Raw genomic sequence first — 22502 nt, 5'->3', positions numbered from 1 at the left:
AACTTGCGGTTGGTGTGGGAGGTTTTGATGAACTGGATGAACTCTTCGGCTCCTCATGGGAGCACGAGGCGGTGCCGATTCAGTCATCAATGTAACGGAGGAAAAGGTGGGGTTTAGGGCCAGTGTATGTACGGAAGAGGGATTGTTCCATGTAACGTACAAAGAGGCAGGCGTAGCTTGAGCCCATGTGGGTAACCCATGGCCACCCCCTTTGTCTGTAGGAAGTGGGAAGAATTGAAAGAGAAGTTGTTGAGGGTGAGGACGAGTTTGGCTAAGCTTTGTTTTCTGTGGAGTGGGAGGGGGAGAAAACTACAACTCATATTCCGCTTGGGAACCCTGCAGCCCAGTGGTATCAATGTGGATTTCACCAGCTTCAATATCTCCCGTCCCCCTACAGCATCCCAAAACCAGCTCAGCCCGTCCCCACTCCCTAACGTGTTCTACCTCTCACCTATCCCCTCCTCCCACATCAAGCTGCACCCCCATTTCTTCCCTACTAACCTCATCCCACTACCTTGAACTGTACCCGCCCCCACGGGACTATCCTATCTCCTCCCTAACCCCCCACCTACACTCATCTTTACGGGCTCCATCCCTGCATCTTTGACTTGTCTGTGTCCTGTCCAGCTAGTGTCTCCTCTCACCGCCTTCTATTCTCCTCCCCCGCTCTCCCTATTTATTTCAGAGACCCCATCGCCTCCCCCATTTCTGATGAAGGAACGTCAGCCTTGCCGCTCCAAAGTTGCTGCTTGGCCTGCTGTGTTCATCCAGCTCTAAACCTTGTTATCTCGGATTCTCCAGCACCTGCAGTTCCTATTATCTATGATAGGGTGGGAGCTGGGCAATTATTAGCATATGGAAATACAGTGTGTGTGCATCTGATGACATTCCGTCAGTCTGACTAATAGCACTCAATCCAGGCACTGGATTCACTGAGAGCTGAAATGTCTGTGAACAGAATGGACTTTTCCTCTTTTTCCTCTTGGGAATATCATTCCCAAATGACTCCTCTTCACGATAATACTTATTAACGTGTCAGTGTATCCTCCTCCAATGAGTGGGAATCAATGTTGAGTAATGTGAGATCATTTTTTGACCAAAATTGACAATGACATGAACCAAACCTACATTTCTCAACCTTGGCCGAGACACCAACTACTTGTTCGTTCCTGAGGTCAAGTGTAAGGCATTGCTTTTTGAGTGATCAAGCTACCAGGCTTGAATCAAAACACACCTTACTCGCACACTATTGTCAAATAACAGACTAAGGGACGAAATATTAGCTTCACCTAATTCCATTGGAAAACGTAACTGACTGAAGTGTTATCTGACTGCAAAACAGCAACTGTTCCAAGAGATCAGAGACAAGGGCAACTGCAGATGTTGGAGAATCCAAGATAACAAAGTGTGGAGCTGGATGAACACAGCAGGCCAAGCAGCATCTTCGGAACACAAAAGCTGACGTTTCGGGCCGAGAACCTTCAAATGTTTTTTTTTAAAATGCACAATTGGCATAAAATATGCAAAGGGATCACCATGAAAGTAAGAGAATGATCTGGTGGGTCTGTCATATAATAGAATGAAACATTCGCTTAACCTTCAGCGAAAGTGAGGGCTGAAATCCCAATTTTTTAATATGGGTGCACATTGTTGGACACCGATTAAAAATGCACAGGTTTGCGATGGCCACGAATTGAACCCGAGTCAACTGCTTGGAAGGCAGCTATGCTCACCACTATACCACCACCGCTCTGCTGCTGACAGTGCCCCTGATTCTCAAACATACGAAAGAAAGATCATCATCATGACAAGGTCATTTGCACTGGAAGAAATCACAAATGGCTGGCGAAACTCTGAAGGTTTGGCCCCATCAGCATCACTACTTCACAGTTCTGAAGAACAATAACTGGTTTCGAAACCTTCACTCGACTTTCACCCTACAGAAGCTTGCAGGCCTCAAGATTTTCAACAGTAATTTCTGTCTTTTCTTTTCAATCTCCAGTATGTGCAACTCCTTGCTGTAAATACAACGGGCATTAAGCATTCGAAGGGGATTCACGGTCAGGCGATCATCGACCTGATTCATTGATGCAGAGGTTAGGGAGAATCTTCAGTCAGAGTGCGGTATGGGTACTTCAAACCATTTAGAGGATTGAAGAGGTTGAGATATCTCACATAAAAACACCGCTGTCGCAATGAAGATACAGCAGATGGCTGATGAGCAGATCAACTACTACAAGGTGGAATAACAAGGTGTGGAGCTGGGTGAACACAGCAGGTCAAGCAGCATCAGAGGAGCAGGAAAGCTGATGTTTTGGGCGTCGACACCTCCTCAGAAAAGGGGGAGTGGAAGGGGGTTCTGAAATAAATAGGGAGAGAGGGGGAGGTGGATCGAAGATGGATAGAGGAGAAGATAGGTGGTGAAGAGACAGACAGGTCAAATAGGCGGGGATGGAGCCAGTAAAGGTGAGTGTAGGTGGGGAGGTAGGGAGGAGACAGGTCAGTCCAGGGAGGACAGACAGTTCAAGGCCGACTGGATGAGGCTAGTCGGTAGGAAATGGGGGTGCGGCTTGAGGTGGGAGGAGGGGACAGATGAGAGGAAGGACAGGTTCGGGAGGTGGGGACGACCCGGGCTGGTTTTGGTGTGCGGTATGGGGGAAGGGGAGATTTTGAAGCTTGTGAAGTCCACAATAATACCATTGGGCTGCAGGGTTCCCACGCGGAATATGAGGGTCTTTTCCTGCAACCTTCGCGTCGCAACATTGTGGCACTGTAGGAGGGCCAGGATGGACATGTTGTCAAAGGAATGGGACGGGGAGTTCAAATGGTTCGCGACTGGGAGGTGCAGTTGAGTAGTGCGAACCGAGCGTAGGTGTTGTGCAAAGCAATCCCCAAGCCTCTGCTTGTTTTCCCCGATGGAGAGGAGGCCACAACGGAAACAGTGTATGCAGTATACCACATTGGTAGATGTGCAGGTAAACATCTGCTTGATGTGGAAAGTCTTCTTGCGGCCTGGCATCGGGGAGATGGGGGAGGTGTAGCACCTCCTGTAGTTGGAAGGAAAAGTGCTGGGTGTGGTGGGGCTGGAGGGCAGTGTGGAGCGGACAATGGAGCCATAGAGATAATGGTCCGTCTGGAAAGCAGACAAGGTTGGGGAGGGAAAAATGTCTTTAGTGGTGGGGTCGGATTGCAGATGGCAGAGGTGTTGGAGAATGATGCGTTGGATCCGGAGGTTGTCGGGGTGGTACGTGATGTTGAGGGGGATACATTTTTAATGTTATTGCGAAGACAGGGTGTGGGGGATGAGTTGCAGTAAATGTGGAAGACACTATCGAGGGCGTTATCAAACACTGCGGGGGCGCAAGTGGTGGTCCTAGAAAAATGAGCACATCTGAGAAATACAGGAATGCCATGCCTCATCCTGGGAGCAGATGCGGCTGAGGCAAAGGAAATGGGAATGGGGATGGCATTTTTGCAGGAAGGTGGGTTGGAGGAGGTGTTTTCCAGGTAGCTGTGGGAGTCGGTGGGCTTGAAATAAATATCACTTTCCATGTTGTTGCTAGAGATGGATACAGAGAAGTTGAGGAAGGTGAGTAAGCTGTTAGAGATGGTCCAGGTAAACTTGAGGTTGGTGTGGGAGGTTTTGATGAACTGGATGAACTCTTCGGCTCCTCATGGGAGCACGAGGCGGTGCCGATTCAGTCATCAATGTAACGGAGGAAAAGGTGGGGTTTAGGGCCAGTGTATGTACGGAAGAGGGATTGTTCCATGTAACGTACAAAGAGGCAGGCGTAGCTTGAGCCCATGTGGGTAACCCATGGCCACCCACTTTGTCTGTAGGAAGTGGGAAGAATTGAAAGAGAAGTTGTTGAGGGTGAGGACGAGTTTGGCTAAGCTTTGTTTTCTGTGGAGTGGGAGAGGGAGAAAACTACAACTCATATTCCGCTTGGGAACCCTGCAGCCCAGTGGTATCAATGTGGATTTCACCAGCTTCAATATCTCCCGTCCCCCTACAGCATCCCAAAACCAGCTCAGCCCGTCCCCCCTCCCTAACGTGTTCGACCTCTCACCTATCCCCTCCTCCCACATCAAGCTGCAACCCCATTTCTTCCCTACTAACCTCATCCCACTACCTTGAACTGTACCCGCCCCCACGGGACTATCCTCTCTCCTCCCTAACCCCCCACCTACACTCATCTTTACGGGCTCCATCCCTGCATCTTTGACTTGTCTGTGTCCTGTCCAGCTAGCTTCTCCTCTCACCGCCTTCTATTCTCCTCCCCCGCCCTCCCTATTTAGAACATAGAACATCGAACATAGAACAGTACAGCACAGAACAGGCCCTTCAGCCCACAATGTTGTGCCGACCATTGATCCTCATGTATGCACCCTCAAATTTCTGTGACCATATACATGTCCAGCAGTCTCTTAAATGACCCCAATGACCTTGCTTCCACAACTGCTGCTGGCAACGCATTCCAGGCTCTCACAACTCTCTGCGTAAAGAACCTGCCTCTGACATCCCCTCTATACTTTCCACCAACCAGCTTAAAACTATGACCCCTCGTGCTAGCCATTTCTGCCCTGGGAAATAGTCTCTGGCTATCAACTCTATCTATGCCTCTCATTATCTTGTATACCTCAATTAGGTCCCCTCTCCTGCTCCTTTTCTCCAATGAAAAGAGACCGAGCTCAGTCAACCTCTCTTCATAAGATAAGCCCTCCAGTCCAGGCAGCATCCTGGTAAACCTCCTCTGAACCCTCTCCAAAGCATCCACATCTTTCCTGTAATAGGGCGCCCAGAACTGGACACAGTATTCCAAGTGCGGTCTAACCAAAGTTTTATAGAGCTGCAACAAGATCTCACGACTCTTAAACTCAATCCCCTTGTTAATGAAAGCCAAAACACCATATGCTTTCTTAACAACCCTGTCCACTTGGGTGGCCATTTTAAGGGATCTATGTATCTGCACACCAAGATCCCTCTGTTCCTCCACGCTGCCAAGAATCCTATCCTTAATCCTGTACTCAGCTTTCAAATTCGACCTTCCAAAATGCATCACCTCGCATTTATCCAGGTTGAACTCCATCTGCCACCTCTCAGCCCATCTCTGCATCCTGTCAATGTCCCGCTGCAGCCTACAACAGCCCTCTACACTGTCAACGACACCTCCGACCTTTGTGTCGTCTGCAAACTTGCTGACCCATCCTTCAATCCCCTCATCCAAGTCATTAATAAAAATTACAAACAGTAGACGCCCAAGGACAGAGCCCTGTGGAACCCCACTCACCACTGACTTCCAAGCAGAATATTTTCCTTCTACTACCACTCGCTGTCTTCTGTTGGCCAGCCAATTTTGTATCCAAGCAGCTAAGTTCCCCTGTATCCCATTCCTCCTGACCTTCTGAATGAGCCTACCATGGGGAACCTTATCAAATGCCTTACTGAAGTCCATATACACCACATCCACAGCTCGACCCTCATCAACCTTTCTAGTCACATCCTCAAAAAACTCGATAAGGTTTGTAAGGCATGACCTACCCCTCACAAAGCTGTGCTGTCTGTATTTGATCAAGCCATGCTCTTCCAGATGGTCATAAATCTTATCCCTCAGAATCCTTTCTAACACCTTGCAGACGACAGACGTGAGACTTACCGGTCTATAATTGCCGGGGATTTCCCTATTTCCTTTCTTGAAGAGAGGAATTACATTTGCCTCTCTCAAGTCCTCAGGTACGACTCCAGTGGAGAGCGAGGATGCAAAGATCTTCGCAAGCGGCGAAGCAATTGCATTTCTCGCTTCCCAAAGCAGCCGAGGACAAATCTGATCCGGGCCTGGCGACTTGTCAATCTTAATGTTTGACAAAATTTTCAGCACAACAGCTTCCTCTCTCTCTCTATCCATTCCAGCATGCACACCTGCTCTTCAAAGGTTTGATTCACTACAAAGTTCATTTCGTTCGTAAAGACAGAAGCAAAAAACTCATTTAGGGCTTCCCCTACCTCCTCAGGCTCCACACACAAGTTCCCTATGCTATCCCTGATCGGCCCTACTCTTTCTTTGATCATTCTCTTATTCCTCACGTAAGTGTAAAATGCCTTTGTGTTTTCCCGGATTCCTTCTGCCAAGCCTTTCTTGTGCCCCCTCCTGGCTCTCCTCAGACCATTTTTGAGCTCCTTCCTTGCCTGCATGTAATCCTCTCTAGCTGAACTTGACCCTAGCTTCCTCCACCTTATGTAAGCTACCTTCTTCCTTTTCACTAGAAGCTCCACCGCTCTCGTCATCCAAGGTTCCTTTATCTTACCCCTTCTTGCCTGTCTCAGAGGGACATATTTACTCATCACTCCCAACAACTGTTCCTTAAACAGTCTCCACATGTCTATAGTTCCCTTACCATGGAACAACTGCTCCCAGTCCATGCTTCCTAACTCATGTCTAATCGCATCATAGTTTCCTCTTCCCCAATTAAATATCCTTCCATTTTGCCTAATCCTCTCCTTCTCCACAGCTATGTAGAATGTGAGGCAGTTATGGTCACTATCACCAAAATGCTCTCCCACCACAAGATCTGATACCTGCCCCGGCTCGTTTCCGAGCACCAAGTCTAGAATGGCCTCTCCCCTCGTCGGCCTGTCAACGTACTGCGTGAGGAAACCCTCCTGAACACACCTTACAAAAACAGCTCCATTCAAAACTTCTGCTCGAAGGAGGTTCCAATCAATATTAGGAAAGTTAAAGTCACCCATTACAACAACCCTACTGCGTGCACACTTTTCCAAAATCTGTCGACCTATGCTTTCTTCAATCTCCCTGCTGCTATTGGGGGGCCTGTAGTAAACCCCTAACGAGGTGACTACTCCCTTGCTGTTCCTAATTTCCACCCATACTGACTCGGTAGGCAGATCTTCCTCGACAATGGAAGCTTCTGTAGCTGTGATACCCTCTCTGATTAGTAGTGCTACACCCGCTCCTCTTTTACCCCCCTCCCTATTCTTTTTAAATGTTCAAAACCCTGGAAGATCCAGCAACCATCCCTGCCCATGAGAAACCCATGTCTCTGTTATAGCCACAACATCATAGCACCAGGTACTGATCCATGCTCTAAGTTCATCACTTTTATTCCTGATACTCCTTGCATTAAAGCATTTATTTCAGAGACCCCATCGCCTCCCCCATTTCTGATGAAGGAACGTCAGCCTTGCCGCTCCAAAGATGCTGCTTGGCCTGCTGTGTTCATCCAGCTCTAAACCTTGTTATCTCGGATTCTCCAGCACCTGCAGTTCCTATTATCTATGATAGGGTGGGAGCTGGGCAATTTTTAGCATTTGGAAATACACTGTGTGTGCATCTGATGACATTCCGTCAGTCTGACTAATAGCACTCAATCCAGGCACTGGATTCACTGAGAGCTGAAATGTCTGTGAACAGAATGGACTTTTCCTCTTTTTCCTCTTGGGAATATCATTCCCAAATGACTCCTCTTCACGATAATACTTATTAACGTGTCAGTGTATCCTCCTCCAATGAGTGGGAATCAATGTTGAGTAATGTGAGATCATTTTTTGACCAAAATTGACAATGACATGAACCAAACGTACATTTCTCAACCTTGGCCGAGACACCAACTTCTTGTTCGTTCCTGAGGTCAAGTGTAAGGCATTGCTTTTTGAGTGATCAAGCTACCAGGCTTGAATCAAAACACACCTTACTCGCACACTATTGTCAAATAACAGACTAAGGGACGAAATATTAGATTCACCTAATTCCATTGGAAAACGTAACTGACTGAAGTGTTATCTGACTGCAAAACAGCAACTGTTCCAAGCGATCAGAGACAAGGGCAACTGCAGATGCTGGAGAATCCAAGATAACAAAGTGTGGAGCTGGATGAACACAGCAGGCCAAGCAGCATCTTCGGAACACAAAAGCTGACGTTTCGGGCCGAGAACCTTCAAATGTTTTTTTTTAAAATGCACAATTGGTATAAAATATGCAAAGGGATCACCATGAAAGTAAGAGAATGATCTGGTGGGTCTGTCATATAATAGAATGAAACATTCGCTTAACCTTCAGCGAAAGTGAGGTGTGGAATCCCACTCGTTTAATATGGGTGCACATTGTTGAACACCGATTAAAAATGCACAGGCTTGCGATGGCCAGGAATTGATCCCGGGTCAACTGCTTGGAAGGCAGCTATGCTCACCACTATACCACCACCGCTCTGCTGCTGACAGTGCCCCTGATTCTCAAACATATGAAAGAACGATCATCATCATGACAAGGTCATTTGCACTGGAAGAAATCACAAATGGCTGGCGAAACTCTGAAGGTTTGGCCCCATCAGCATCACTACTTCGCAGTTCTGAAGAACAATAACTGGTTTCGAAACCTTCACTCGACTTTCACCCTACAGAAGCTTGCAGGCCTCAAGATTTTCAACAGTAATTTCTGTCTTTTCTTTTCAATCTCCAGTATGTGCAACTCCTTGCTGTAAATACAACGGGCATTAAGCATTCGAAGGGGATTCATGGTCAGGCGATCATCGACCTGATTCATTGATGCAGAGGTTAGGGAGAATCTTCAGTCGGAGTGCGGTATGGGTACTTCAAACCATTTAGAGGATTGAAGAGGTTGAGATATCTCACATAAAAACACCGCTGTCGCAATGAAGATACAGCAGATGGCTGATGAGCAGATCAACTACTACAAGGTGGAATAAAAAGGTGTGGAGCTGGGTGAACACAGCAGGTCAAGCAGCATCAGAGGAGCAGGAAAGCTGATGTTTCGGGCGTCGACACCTCCTCAGAAAAGGGGGAGTGGAAGGGGGTTCTGAAATAAATAGGGAGAGAGGGGGAGGTGGATCGAAGATGGATAGAGGAGAAGATAGGTGGTGAAGAGACAGACAGGTCAAATAGGCGGGGATGGAGACAGTAAAGATGAGTGTAGTTGGGGAGGTAGGGAGGAGACAGGTCAGTCCAGGGAGGACAGACAGTTCAAGGGCGGCTGGATGAGGCTAGTCGGTAGGAAATGGGGGTGCGGCTTGAGGTGGGAGGAGGGGACAGATGAGAGGAAGGACAGGTTAGGGAGGTGGGGACGACCCGGGCTGGTTTTGGTGTGCGGTATGGGGGAAGGGGAGATTTTGAAGCTTGTGAAGTCCACAATAATACCATTGGGCTGCAGGGTTCCCACGCGGAATATGAGGTGCTTTTCCTGCAACCTTCGCGTAGCAACATTGTGGCACTGTAGGAGGGCCAGGATGGACATGTTGTCAAAGGATTGGGACGGGGAGTTGAAATGGTTCGCGACTGGGAGGTGCAGTTGATTAGTGCGATCCGAGCGTAGGTGTTGTGCAAAGCAATCCTCAAGCCTCTGCTTGTTTTCCCCGATGGAGAGGAGGCCACAACGGAAACAGCGTATGCAGTATACCACATTGGTAGATGTGCAGGCAAACATCTGCTTGATGTGGAAAGTCTTCTTGCGGCCTGGCATCGGGGAGATGGGGGAGGTGTAGCACCTCCTGTAGTTGGAAGGAAAAGTGCTGGGTGTGGTGGGGCTGGAGGGCAGTGTGGAGCGGACAATGGAGCCGTAGAGAGAATGGTCCGTCTGGGAAGCAGACAAGGTTGGGGAGGGAAAAATGTCTTTAGTGGTGGGGTCGGATTGCAGATGGCAGAGGTGTTGGAGAATGATGCGTTGGATCCGGAGGTTGTCGGGGTGGTACGTGATGTTGAGGGGGATACATTTTTAATGTTATTGCGAAGACAGGGTGTGGGGGATGAGTTGCAGTAAATGTGGAAGACACTATCGAGGGCGTTATCAAACACTGCGGGGGCGCAAGTGGTGGTCCTAGAAAAATGAGCACATCTGAGAAATACAGGAATGCCATGCCTCATCCTGGGAGCAGATGCGGCTGAGGCAAAGGAAATGGGAATGGGGATGGCATTTTTGCAGGAAGGTGGGTTGGAGGAGGTGTTTTCCAGGTAGCTGTGGGAGTCGGTGGGCTTGAAATAGATATCACTTTCCATGTTGTTGCTCGAGATGGATACAGAGAAGTTGAGGAAGGTGAGAGAGCTGTTAGAGATGGTCCAGGTGAACTTGAAGTTGGTGTGGGAGGTTTTGATGAACTGGATGAACTCTTCGGCTCCTCATGGGAGCACGAGGCGGTGCCGATTCAATCATCAATGTAACGGTGGAAAAGGTGGGGTTTAGGGCCAGTGTATGTACGGAAGAGGGATTGTTCCATGTAACGTACATAGAGGCAGGCATAGCTTGAGCCCACATGGGTAACCCATGGCCACCCGCTTTGTCTGTAGGAAGTGGGAAGAATTGAAAGAGAAGTTGTTGAGGGTGAGGACGAGTTTGGCTAAGCTTTGTTTTCTGTGGAGTGGGAGGGGGAGAAAACTACAACTCATATTCCGCTTGGGAACCCTGCAGCCCAGTGGTATCAATGTGGATTTCACCAGCTTCAATATCTCCCGTCCCCCTACAGCATCCCAAAACCAGCTCAGCCCGTCCGCACTCCCTAACGTGTTCTACCTCTCACCTATCCCCTCCTCCCACATCAAGCTGCACCCCCATTTCTTCCCTACTAACCTCATCCCACTACCTAGAACTGTACCCGCCCCCACGGGACTATCCTATCTCCTCCCTAACCCCCACCTACACTCATCTTTACGGGCTCCATCCCTGCATCTTTGACTTGTCTGTGTCCTGTCCAGCTAGCGTCTCCTCTCACCGCCTTCTATTCTCCTCCCCCGCTCTCCCTATTTATTTCAGAGACCCCATCGCCTCCCCCATTTCTGATGAAGGAACGTCAGCCTTGCCGCTCCAAAGATGCTGCTTGGCCTGCTGTGTTCATCCAGCTCTAAATCTTGTTATCTCGGATTCTCCAACACCTGCAGTTCCTATTATCTATGATAGGGTGGGAGCTGGGCAATTTTAAGCATTTGGAAATACAGTGTGTGTGCATCTGATGACATTCCGTCAGTCTGACTAATAGCACTCAATCCAGGCACTGGATTCACTGAGAGCTGAAATGTCTGTGAACAGAATGGACTTTTCCTCTTTTTCCTCTTGGGAATATCATTCCCAAATGACTCCTCTTCACGATAATACTTATTAACGTGTCAGTGTATCCTCCTCCAATGAGTGGGAATCAATGTTGAGTAATGTGAGATCATTTTTTGACCAAAATTGACAATGGCATGAACCAAACCTACATTTCTCAACCTTGGCCGAGACACCAACTTCTTGTTCGTTCCTGAGGTCAAGTGTAAGGCATTGCTTTTTGAGTGATCAAGCTACCAGGCTTGAATCAAAACACGCCTTACTCGCACACTATTGTCAAATAACAGACTAAGGGACGAAATATTAGATTCACCTAATTCCATTGGAAAACGTAACTGACTGAAGTGTTATCTGACTGCAAAACAGCAACTGTTCCAAGCGATCAGAGACAAGGGCAACTGTAGATGCTGGAGAATCCAAGATAACAAAGTGTGGAGCTGGATGAACACAGCAGGCCAAGCAGCATCTACGGACCACAAAAGCTGACGTTTCGGGCCGAGAACCGTCAAATGTTTTTTTTTAAAATGCACAATTGGTATAAAATATGCAAAGGGATCACCATGAAAGTCAGAGAATGATCTGGTGGGTCTGTCTTATAATAGAATGAAACATTCGCTTCACCTTCAGCGAAAGTGAGGGCTGAAATCCCACTTGTTTAATATGGGTGCACATTGTTGAACACCGATTAAAAATGCACAGGCTTGCGATGGCCAGGAATTGAACCCGGGTCAACTGCTTGGAAGGCAGCTATGCTCACCACTATACCACCACCGCTCTGCTGCTGATAGTGCCCCTGATTCTCAAACATATGAAAGAAAGATCATCATCATGACAAAGTCATTTGCTCTGGAAGAAATCACAAATGGCTGGTGAAACTCTGAAGGTTTGGCCCCATCAGCATCACTACTTTTCAGTTCTGAAGAACAATAACTGGTTTCGAAACCTTCACTCGACTTTCACCCTACAGAAGCTTGCAGGCCTCAAGATTTTCAACAGTAATTTCTGTCTTTTCTTTTCAATCTCCAGTATGTGCAACTCCTTGCTGTAAATACAACGGGTATTAAGCATTCGAAGGGGATTCACGGTCAGGCGATCATCGACCTGATTCATTGATGCAGAGGTTAGGGAGAATCTTCAGTCGGAGTGCGGTATGGGTACTTCAAACCATTTAGAGGATTGAAGAGGTTGAGATATCTCACATAAAAACACCACTGTCGCGATGAAGATACAGCAGATGGCTGATGAGCAGATCAACTACTACAAGGTGGAATAACAAGGTGTGGAGCTGGGTGAACACAGCAGGTCAAGCAGCATCAGAGGAGCAGGAAAGCTGATGTTTCGGGCGTCGACACCTCCTCAGAAAAGGGGGAGTGGAAGGGGGTTCTGAAATAAATAGGGAGAGAGGGGGAGGTGGATCGAAGATGGATAGAGGAGAAGATAGGTGGTGAAGAGACAGACAGGTCAAAGAGGCGGGGATGGAGCCAGTAAAGGTGAGTGTAGCTGGGGAGGTAGGGAGGAGACAGGTCATTCCAGGGAGGACAGACAGTTCAAGAGCGGCTGGATGAGGCTAGTCGGTCGGAAATGGGGGTGCGGCTTGAGGTAGGAGGAGGGGACAGATGAGAGGAAGCACAGGTTAGGGAGGTGGGGTCGACCCGGGCTGGTTTTGGTGTGCGGTATGGGGGAAGGGGAGATTTTGAAGCTTGTGAAGTCCACAATAATACCTTTGGGCTGCAAGGTTCCCACGCGGAATATGAGGTGCTTTTCCTGCAACCTTCGCGTAGCAACATTGTGGCACTGTAGGAGGGCCAGGATGGACATGTTGTCAAAGGAATGGGACGGGGAGTTGAAATGGTTCGCGACTGGGAGGTGCAGTTGATTAGTGCGAACCGAGCGTAGGTGTTGTGCAAAGCAATCCCCGAGCCTCTGCTTGTTTTCCCCGATGGAGAGGAGGCCACAACGGAAACAGCGTATGCAGTATACCACATTGGTAGATGTGCAGGTAAACATCTGCTTGATGTGGAAAGTCTTCTTGCGGCCTGGCATCGGGGAGATGGGGGAGGTGTAGCTCCTCCTGTAGTTGGAAGGAAAAGTGCTGGGTGTGGTGTGGCTGGAGGGCAGTGTGGAGTGGACAATGGAGCCATAGAGAGAATGGTCCGTCTGGAAAGCAGACAAGGTTGGGGAGGGAAAAATGTCTTTAGTGGTGGGGTCGGATTGCAGATGGCAGAGGTGTTGGAGAATGATGCGTTGGATCCGGAGGTTGTCGGGGTGGTACGTGATGTTGTGGGGGATACATTTTTAATGTTATTGCGAAGACAGGGTGTGGGGGATGAGTTGCAGTAAATGTGGAAGACACTATCGAGGGCGTTATCAAACACTGCGGGGGCGCAAGTTGTGGTCCTAGAAAAATGAGCACATCTGAGAAATACAGGAATGCCATGCCTCATCCTGGGAGCAGATGCGGCTGAGGCAAAGGAAATGGGAATGGGGATGGCATTTTTGCAGGAAGGTGGGTTGGAGGAGGTGTTTTCCAGGTAGCTGTGGGAGTCGGTGGGCTTGAAATAGATATCACTTTCCGTGTTGTTGCTAGAGATGGGTACAGAGAAGTTGAGGAAGGTGAGAGAGCTGTTAGAGATGGTCCAGATAAACTTGCGGTTGGTGTGGGAGGTTTTGATGAACTGGATGAACTCTTCGGCTCCTCATTGGAGCACGAGGCGGTGCCGATTCAATCATCAATGTAACGGAGGAAAAGGTGGGGTTTAGGGCCAGTGTATGTACGGAAGAGGGATTGTTCCATGTAACGTACAAAGAGGCAGGCGTAGCTTGAGCCCATGTGGGTAACCCATGGCCACCCCCTTTGTCTGTAGGAAGTGGGAAGAATTGAAAGAGAAGTTGTTGAGGGTGAGGACGAGTTTGGCTAAGCTTTGTTTTCTGTGGAGTGGGAGGGGGAGAAAACTACAACTCATATTCCGCTTGGGAACCCTGCAGCCCAGTGGTATCAATGTGTATTTCACCAGCTTCAATATCTCCCGTCCCCCTACAGCATCCCAAAACCAGCTCAGCCCGTCCCCACTCCCTAACGTGTTCTACCTCTCACCTATCCCCTCCTCCCACATCAAGCTGCACCCCCATTTCTTCCCTACTAACCTCATCCCACTACCTTGAACTGTACCCGCCCCCACGGGACTATCCTATCTCCTCCCTAACCCCCCACCTACACTCATCTTTACGGGCTCCATCCCTGCATCTTTGACTTGTCTGTGTCCTGTCCAGCTAGTGTCTCCTCTCACCGCCTTCTATTCTCCTCCCCCGCTCTCCCTATTTATTTCAGAGACCCCATCGCCTCCCCCATTTCTGATGAAGGAACGTCAGCCTTGCCGCTCCAAAGTTGCTGCTTGGCCTGCTGTGTTCATCCAGCTCTAAACCTTGTTATCTCGGATTCTCCAGCACATGCAGTTCCTATTATCTATGATAGGGTGGGAGCTGGGCAATTATTAGCATATGGAAATACAGTGTGTGTGCATCTGATGACATTCCGTCAGTCTGACTAATAGCACTCAATCCAGGCACTGGATTCACTGAGAGCTGAAATGTCTGTGAACAGAATGGACTTTTCCTCTTTTTCCTCTTGGGAATATCATTCCCAAATGACTCCTCTTCACGATAATACTTATTAACGTGTCAGTGTATCCTCCTCCAATGAGTGGGAATCAATGTTGAGTAATGTGAGATCATTTTTTGACCAAAATTGACAATGACATGAACCAAACCTACATTTCTCAACCTTGGCCGAGACACCAACTACTTGTTCGTTCCTGAGGTCAAGTGTAAGGCATTGCTTTTTGAGTGATCAAGCTACCAGGCTTGAATCAAAACACACCTTACTCGCACACTATTGTCAAATAACAGACTAAGGGACGAAATATTAGCTTCACCTAATTCCATTGGAAAACGTAACTGACTGAAGTGTTATCTGACTGCAAAACAGCAACTGTTCCAAGAGATCAGAGACAAGGGCAACTGCAGATGTTGGAGAATCCAAGATAACAAAGTGTGGAGCTGGATGAACACAGCAGGCCAAGCAGCATCTTCGGACCACAAAAGCTGACGTTTCGGGCCGAGAACCTTCAAATGTTTTTTTTTAAAATGCACAATTGGCATAAAATATGCAAAGGGATCACCATGAAAGTAAGAGAATGATCTGGTGGGTCTGTCATATAATAGAATGAAACATTCGCTTAACCTTCAGCGAAAGTGAGGGCTGAAATCCCACTTTTTTAATATGGGTGCACATTGTTGGACACCGATTAAAAATGCACAGGTTTGCGATGGCCACGAATTGAACCCGAGTCAACTGCTTGGAAGGCAGCTATGCTCACCACTATACCACCACCGCTCTGCTGCTGACAGTGCCCCTGATTCTCAAACATACGAAAGAAAGATCATCATCATGACAAGGTCATTTGCACTGGAAGAAATCACAAATGGCTGGCGAAACTCTGAAGGTTTGGCCCCATCAGCATCACTACTTCACAGTTCTGAAGAACAATAACTGGTTTCGAAACCTTCACTCGACTTTCACCCTACAGAAGCTTGCAGGCCTCAAGATTTTCAACAGTAATTTCTGTCTTTTCTTTTCAATCTCCAGTATGTGCAACTCCTTGCTGTAAATACAACGGGCATTAAGCATTCGAAGGGGATTCATGGTCAGGCGATCATCGACCTGATTCATTGATGCAGAGGTTAGGGAGAATCTTCAGTCGGAGTGCGGTATGGGTACTTCAAACCATTTAGAGGATTGAAGAGGTTGAGATATCTCACATAAAAACACCGCTTTCGCGATGAAGATACAGCAGATGGCTGATGAGCAGATCAACTACTACAAGGTGGAATAACAAGGTGTGGAGCTGGGTGAACACAGCAGGTCAAGCAGCATCAGAGGAGCAGGAAAGCTGATGTTTTGGGCGTCGACACCTCCTCAGAAAAGGGGGAGTGGAAGGGGGTTCTGAAATAAATAGGGAGAGAGGGGGAGGTGGATCGAAGATGGATAGAGGAGAAGATAGGTGGTGAAGAGACAGACAGGTCAAATAGGCGGGGATGGAGCCAGTAAAGGTGAGTGTAGGTGGGGAGGTAGGGAGGAGACAGGTCAGTCCAGGGAGGACAGACAGTTCAAGGCCGACTGGATGAGGCTAGTCGGTAGGAAATGGGGGTGCGGCTTGAGGTGGGAGGAGGGGACAGATGAGAGGAAGGACAGGTTCGGGAGGTTGGGACGACCCGGGCTGGTTTTGGTGTGCGGTATGGGGGAAGGGGAGATTTTGAAGCTTGTGAAGTCCACAATAATACCATTGGGCTGCAGGGTTCCCACGCGGAATATGAGGGTCTTTTCCTGCAACCTTCGCGTCGCAATATTGTGGCACTGTAGGAGGGCCAGGATGGACATGTTGTCAAAGGAATGGGACGGGGAGTTCAAATGGTTCGCGACTGGGAGGTGCAGTTGAGTAGTGCGAACCGAGCGTAGGTGTTGTGCAAAGCAATCCTCAAGCCTCTGCTTGTTTTCCCCGATGGAGAGGAAGCCACAACGGAAACAGCGTATGCAGTATACCACATTGGTAGATGTGCAGGTAAACATCTGCTTGATGTGGAAAGTCTTCTTGCGGCCTGGCATCGGGGAGATGGGGGAGGTGTAGCACCTCCTGTAGTTGGAAGGAAAAGTGCTGGGTGTGGTGGGGCTGGAGGGCAGTGTGGAGCGGACAATGGAGCCATAGAGATAATGGTCCGTCTGGAAAGCAGACAAGGTTGGGGAGGGAAAAATGTCTTTAGTGGTGGGGTCGGATTGCAGATGGCAGAGGTGTTGGAGAATGATGCGTTGGATCCGGAGGTTGTCGGGGTGGTACGTGATGTTGAGGGGGATACATTTTTAATGTTATTGCGAAGACAGGGTGTGGGGGATGAGTTGCAGTAAATGTGGAAGACACTATCGAGGGCGTTATCAAACACTGCGGGGGCGCAAGTGGTGGTCCTAGAAAAATGAGCACATCTGAGAAATACAGGAATGCCATGCCTCATCCTGGGAGCAGATGCGGCTGAGGCAAAGGAAATGGGAATGGGGATGGCATTTTTGCAGGAAGGTGGGTTGGAGGAGGTGTTTTCCAGGTAGCTGTGGGAGTCGGTGGGCTTGAAATAGATATCACTTTCCATGTTGTTGCTAGAGATGGATACAGAGAAGTTGAGGAAGGTGAGAGAGCTGTTAGAGATGGTCCAGGTAAACTTGAGGTTGGTGTGGGAGGTTTTGATGAACTGGATGAACTCTTCGGCTCCTCATGGGAGCACGAGGCGGTGCCGATTCAGTCATCAATGTAACGGAGGAAAAGGTGGGGTTTAGGGCCAGTGTATGTACGGAAGAGGGATTGTTCCATGTAACGTACAAAGAGGCAGGCGTAGCTTGAGCCCATGTGGGTAACCCATGGCCACCCCCTTTGTCTGTAGGAAGTGGGAAGAATTGAAAGAGAAGTTGTTGAGGGTGAGGACGAGTTTGGCTAAGCTTTGTTTTCTGTGGAGTGGGAGGGGGAGAAAACTACAACTCATATTCCGCTTGGGAACCCTGCAGCCCAGTGGTATCAATGTGGATTTCACCAGCTTCAATATCTCCCGTCCCCCTACAGCATCCCAAAACCAGCTCAGCCCGTCCCCCCTCCCTAACGTGTTCGACCTCTCACCTATCCCCTCCTCCCACATCAAGCTGCACCCCCATTTCTTCCCTACTAACCTCATCCCACTACCTTGAACTGTACCCGCCCCCACGGGACTATCCTCTCTCCTCCCTAACCCCCCACCTACACTCATCTTTACGGGCTCCATCCCTGCATCTTTGACTTCTCTGTGTCCTCTCCAGCTAGCTTCTCCTCTCACCGCCTTCTATTCTCCTCCCCCGCCCTCCCTATTTAGAACATAGAACATCGAACATAGAACAGTACAGCACAGAACAGGCCCTTCAGCCCACAATGTTGTGCCGACCATTGATCCTCATGTATGCACCCTCAAATTTCTGTGACCATATACATGTCCAGCAGTCTCTTAAATGACCCCAATGACCTTGCTTCCACAACTGCTGCTGGCAACGCATTCCAGGCTCTCACAACTCTCTGCGTAAAGAACCTGCCTCTGACATCCCCTCTATACTTTCCACCAACCAGCTTAAAACTATGACCCCTCGTGCTAGCCATTTCTGCCCTGGGAAATAGTCTCTGGCTATCAACTCTATCTATGCCTCTCATTATCTTGTATACCTCAATTAGGTCCCCTCTCCTGCTCCTTTTCTCCAATGAAAAGAGACCGAGCTCAGTCAACCTCTCTTCATAAGATAAGCCCTCCAGTCCAGGCAGCATCCTGGTAAACCTCCTCTGAACCCTCTCCATAGCATCCACATCTTTCCTGTAATAGGGCGCCCAGAACTGGACACAGTATTCCAAGTGCGGTCTAACCAAAGTTTTATAGAGCTGCAACAAGATCTCACGACTCTTAAACTCAATCCCCTTGTTAATGAAAGCCAAAACACCATATGCTTTCTTAACAACCCTGTCCACTTGGGTGGCCATTTTAAGGGATCTATGTATCTGCACACCAGAGATCCCTCTGTTCCTCCACGCTGCCAAGAATCCTATCCTTAATCCTGTACTCAGCTTTCAAATTCGACCTTCCAAAATGCATCACCTCGCATTTATCCAGGTTGAACTCCATCTGCCACCTCTCAGCCCATCTCTGCATCCTGTCAATGTCCCGCTGCAGCCTACAACAGCCCTCTACACTGTCAACGACACCTCCGACCTTTGTGTCGTCTGCAAACTTGCTGACCCATCCTTCAATCCCCTCATCCAAGTCATTAATAAAAATTACAAACAGTAGACGCCCAAGGACAGAGCCCTGTGGAACCCCACTCACCACTGACTTCCAAGCAGAATATTTTCCTTCTACTACCACTCGCTGTCTTCTGTTGGCCAGCCAATTTTGTATCCAAGCAGCTAAGTTCCCCTGTATCCCATTCCTCCTGACCTTCTGAATGAGCCTACCATGGGGAACCTTATCAAATGCCTTACTGAAGTCCATATACACCACATCCACAGCTCGACCCTCATCAACCTTTCTAGTCACATCCTCAAAAAACTCGATAAGGTTTGTAAGGCATGACCTACCCCTCACAAAGCTGTGCTGTCTGTATTTGATCAAGCCATGCTCTTCCAGATGGTCATAAATCTTATCCCTCAGAATCCTTTCTAACACCTTGCAGACGACAGACGTGAGACTTACCGGTCTATAATTGCCGGGGATTTCCCTATTTCCTTTCTTGAAGAGAGGAATTACATTTGCCTCTCTCAAGTCCTCAGGTACGACTCCAGTGGAGAGCGAGGATGCAAAGATCTTCGCAAGCGGCGAAGCAATTGCATTTCTCGCTTCCCAAAGCAGCCGAGGACAAATCTGATCCGGTCCTGGCGACTTGTCAATCTTAATGTTTGACAAAATTTTCAGCACAACAGCTTCCTCTCTCTCTCTATCCATTCCAGCATGCACACCTGCTCTTCAAAGGTTTGATTCACTACAAAGTTCATTTCGTTCGTAAAGACAGAAGCAAAAAACTCATTTAGGGCTTCCCCTACCTCCTCAGGCTCCACACACAAGTTCCCTATGCTATCCCTGATCGGCCCTACTCTTTCTTTGATCATTCTCTTATTCCTCACGTAAGTGTAAAATGCCTTTGTGTTTTCCCGGATTCCTTCTGCCAAGCCTTTCTTGTGCCCCCTCCTGGCTCTCCTCAGACCATTTTTGAGCTCCTTCCTTGCCTGCATGTAATCCTCTCTAGCTGAACTTGACCCTAGCTTCCTCCACCTTATGTAAGCTACCTTCTTCCTTTTCACTAGAAGCTCCACCGCTCTCGTCATCCAAGGTTCCTTTATCTTACCCCTTCTTGCCTGTCTCAGAGGGACATATTTACTCATCACTCCCAACAACTGTTCCTTAAACAGTCTCCACATGTCTATAGTTCCCTTACCATGGAACAACTGCTCCCAGTCCATGCTTCCTAACTCATGTCTAATCGCATCATAGTTTCCTCTTCCCCAATTAAATATCCTTCCATTTTGCCTAATCCTCTCCTTCTCCACAGCTATGTAGAATGTGAGGCAGTTATGGTCACTATCACCAAAATGCTCTCCCACCACAAGATCTGATACCTGCCCCGGCTCGTTTCCGAGCACCAAGTCTAGAATGGCCTCTCCCCTCGTCGGCCTGTCAACGTACTGCGTGAGGAAACCCTCCTGAACACACCTTACAAAAACAGCTCCATTCAAATCTTCTGCTCGAAGGAGGTTCCAATCAATATTAGGAAAGTTAAAGTCACCCATTACAACAACCCTACTGCGTGCACACTGTTCCAAAATCTGTCGACCTATGCTTTCTTCAATCTCCCTGCTGCTATTGGGGGGCCTGTAGTAAACCCCTAACGAGGTGACTACTCCCTTGCTGTTCCTAATTTCCACCCATACTGACTCAGTAGGCAGATCTTCCTCGACAATGGAAGCTTCTGTAGCTGTGATACCCTCTCTGATTAGTAGTGCTACACCCGCTCCTCTTTTACCCCCCTCCCTATTCTTTTTAAATGTTCAAAACCCTGGAAGATCCAGCATCCATCCCTGCCCATGAGAAACCCATGTCTCTGTTATAGCCACAACATCATAGCACCAGGTACTGATCCATGCTCTAAGTTCATCACTTTTATTCCTGATACTCCTTGCATTAAAGCATTTATTTCAGAGACCCCATCGCCTCCCCCATTTCTGATGAAGGAACGTCAGCCTTGCCGCTCCAAAGATGCTGCTTGGCCTGCTGTGTTCATCCAGCTCTAAACCTTGTTATCTCGGATTCTCCAGCACCTGCAGTTCCTATTATCTATGATAGGGTGGGAGCTGGGCAATTTTTAGCATTTGGAAATACAGTGTGTGTGCATCTGATGACATTCCGTCAGTCTGACTAATAGCACTCAATCCAGGCACTGGATTCACTGAGAGCTGAAATGTCTGTGAACAGAATGGACTTTTCCTCTTTTTCCTCTTGGGAATATCATTCCCAAATGACTCTTCTTCACGATAATACTTATTAACGTGTCAGTGTATCCTCCTCCAATGAGTGGGAATCAATGTTGAGTAATGTGAGATCATTTTTTGACCAAAATTGACAATGACATGAACCAAACCTACATTTCTCAACCTTGGCCGAGACACCAACTTCGTGTTCGTTCCTGAGGTCAAGTGTAAGGCATTGCTTTTTGAGTGATCAAGCTACCAGGCTTGAATCAAAACACACCTTACTCGCACACTATTGTCAAATAACAGACTAAGGGACGAAATATTAGATTCACCTAATTCCATTGGAAAACGTAACTGACTGAAGTGTTATCTGACTGCAAAACAGCAACTGTTCCAAGCGATCAGAGACAAGGGCAACTGCAGATGCTGGAGAATCCAAGATAACAAAGTGTGGAGCTGGATGAACACAGCAGGCCAAGCAGCATCTTCGGACCACAAAAGCTGACGTTTCGGGCCGAGAACCTTCAAATGTTTTTTTTTAAAATGCACAATTGGCATAAAATATGCAAAGGGATCACCATGAAAGTCAGAGAATGATCTGGTGGGTCTGTCTTATAATAGAATGAAACATTCGCTTCACCTTCAGCGAAAGTGAGGGCTGAAATCCCACTTGTTTAATATGGGTGCACATTGTTGAACACCGATTAAAAATGCACAGGCTTGCGATGGCCAGGAATTGAACCCGGGTCAACTGCTTGGAAGGCAGCTATGCTCACCACTATACCACCACCGCTCTGCTGCTGACAGTGCCCCTGATTCTCAAACATATGAAAGAAAGATCATCATCATGACAAGGTCATTTGCACTGGAAGAAATCACAAATGGCTGGCGAAACTCTGAAGGTTTGGCCCCATCAGCATCACTACTTCACAGTTCTGAAGAACAATAACTGGTTTCGAAACCTTCACTCGACTTTCACCCTACAGAAGCTTGCAGGCCTCAAGATTTTCAACAGTAATTTCTGTCTTTTCTTTTCAATCTCCAGTATGTGCAACTCCTTGTTGTAAATACAACGGGCATTAAGCATTCGAAGGGGATTCATGGTCAGGCGATCATCGACCTGATTCATTGATGCAGAGGTTAGGGAGAATCTTCAGTCGGAGTGCGGTATGGGTACTTCAAACCATTTAGAGGATTGAAGAGGTTGAGATATCTCACATAAAAACACCGCTGTCGCGATGAAGATACAGCAGATGGCTGATGAGCAGATCAACGACTACAAGGTGGAATAACAAGGTGTGGAGCTGGGTGAACACAGCAGGTCAAGCAGCATCAGAGGAGCAGGAAAGCTGATGTTTCGGGC

The 22502-nt window shown here is 48.1% G+C and overlaps 3 non-coding genes across 3 annotated transcripts; all 3 read right to left on the bottom strand.

Annotated features, from left to right (window-relative positions):
- Positions 1 to 8150: 8150 nt before the first annotated feature.
- Positions 8151 to 8222, bottom strand: trnag-ucc (transfer RNA glycine (anticodon UCC)). Its single transcript has one exon. It is a non-coding gene; the product is annotated as a tRNA-Gly (tRNA).
- A 3546-nt stretch (positions 8223 to 11768) lies between these two features.
- Positions 11769 to 11840, bottom strand: trnag-ucc (transfer RNA glycine (anticodon UCC)). Its single transcript has one exon. It is a non-coding gene; the product is annotated as a tRNA-Gly (tRNA).
- Positions 11841 to 21860: 10020 nt separating this feature from the next.
- On the bottom strand, positions 21861 to 21932 carry trnag-ucc (transfer RNA glycine (anticodon UCC)). Its single transcript has one exon. It is a non-coding gene; the product is annotated as a tRNA-Gly (tRNA).
- Between the last annotated feature and the right edge of the window lie 570 nt (positions 21933 to 22502).

The sequence above is a fragment of the Stegostoma tigrinum genome, chromosome 46 (assembly GCF_030684315.1).
Source record: "Stegostoma tigrinum isolate sSteTig4 chromosome 46, sSteTig4.hap1, whole genome shotgun sequence".
NCBI lineage: Eukaryota > Metazoa > Chordata > Chondrichthyes > Orectolobiformes > Stegostomatidae > Stegostoma > Stegostoma tigrinum.
The sequence above is the reverse complement of the archived record's forward strand: the minus strand, read 5'-3'. Positions and strand labels throughout refer to the sequence as shown.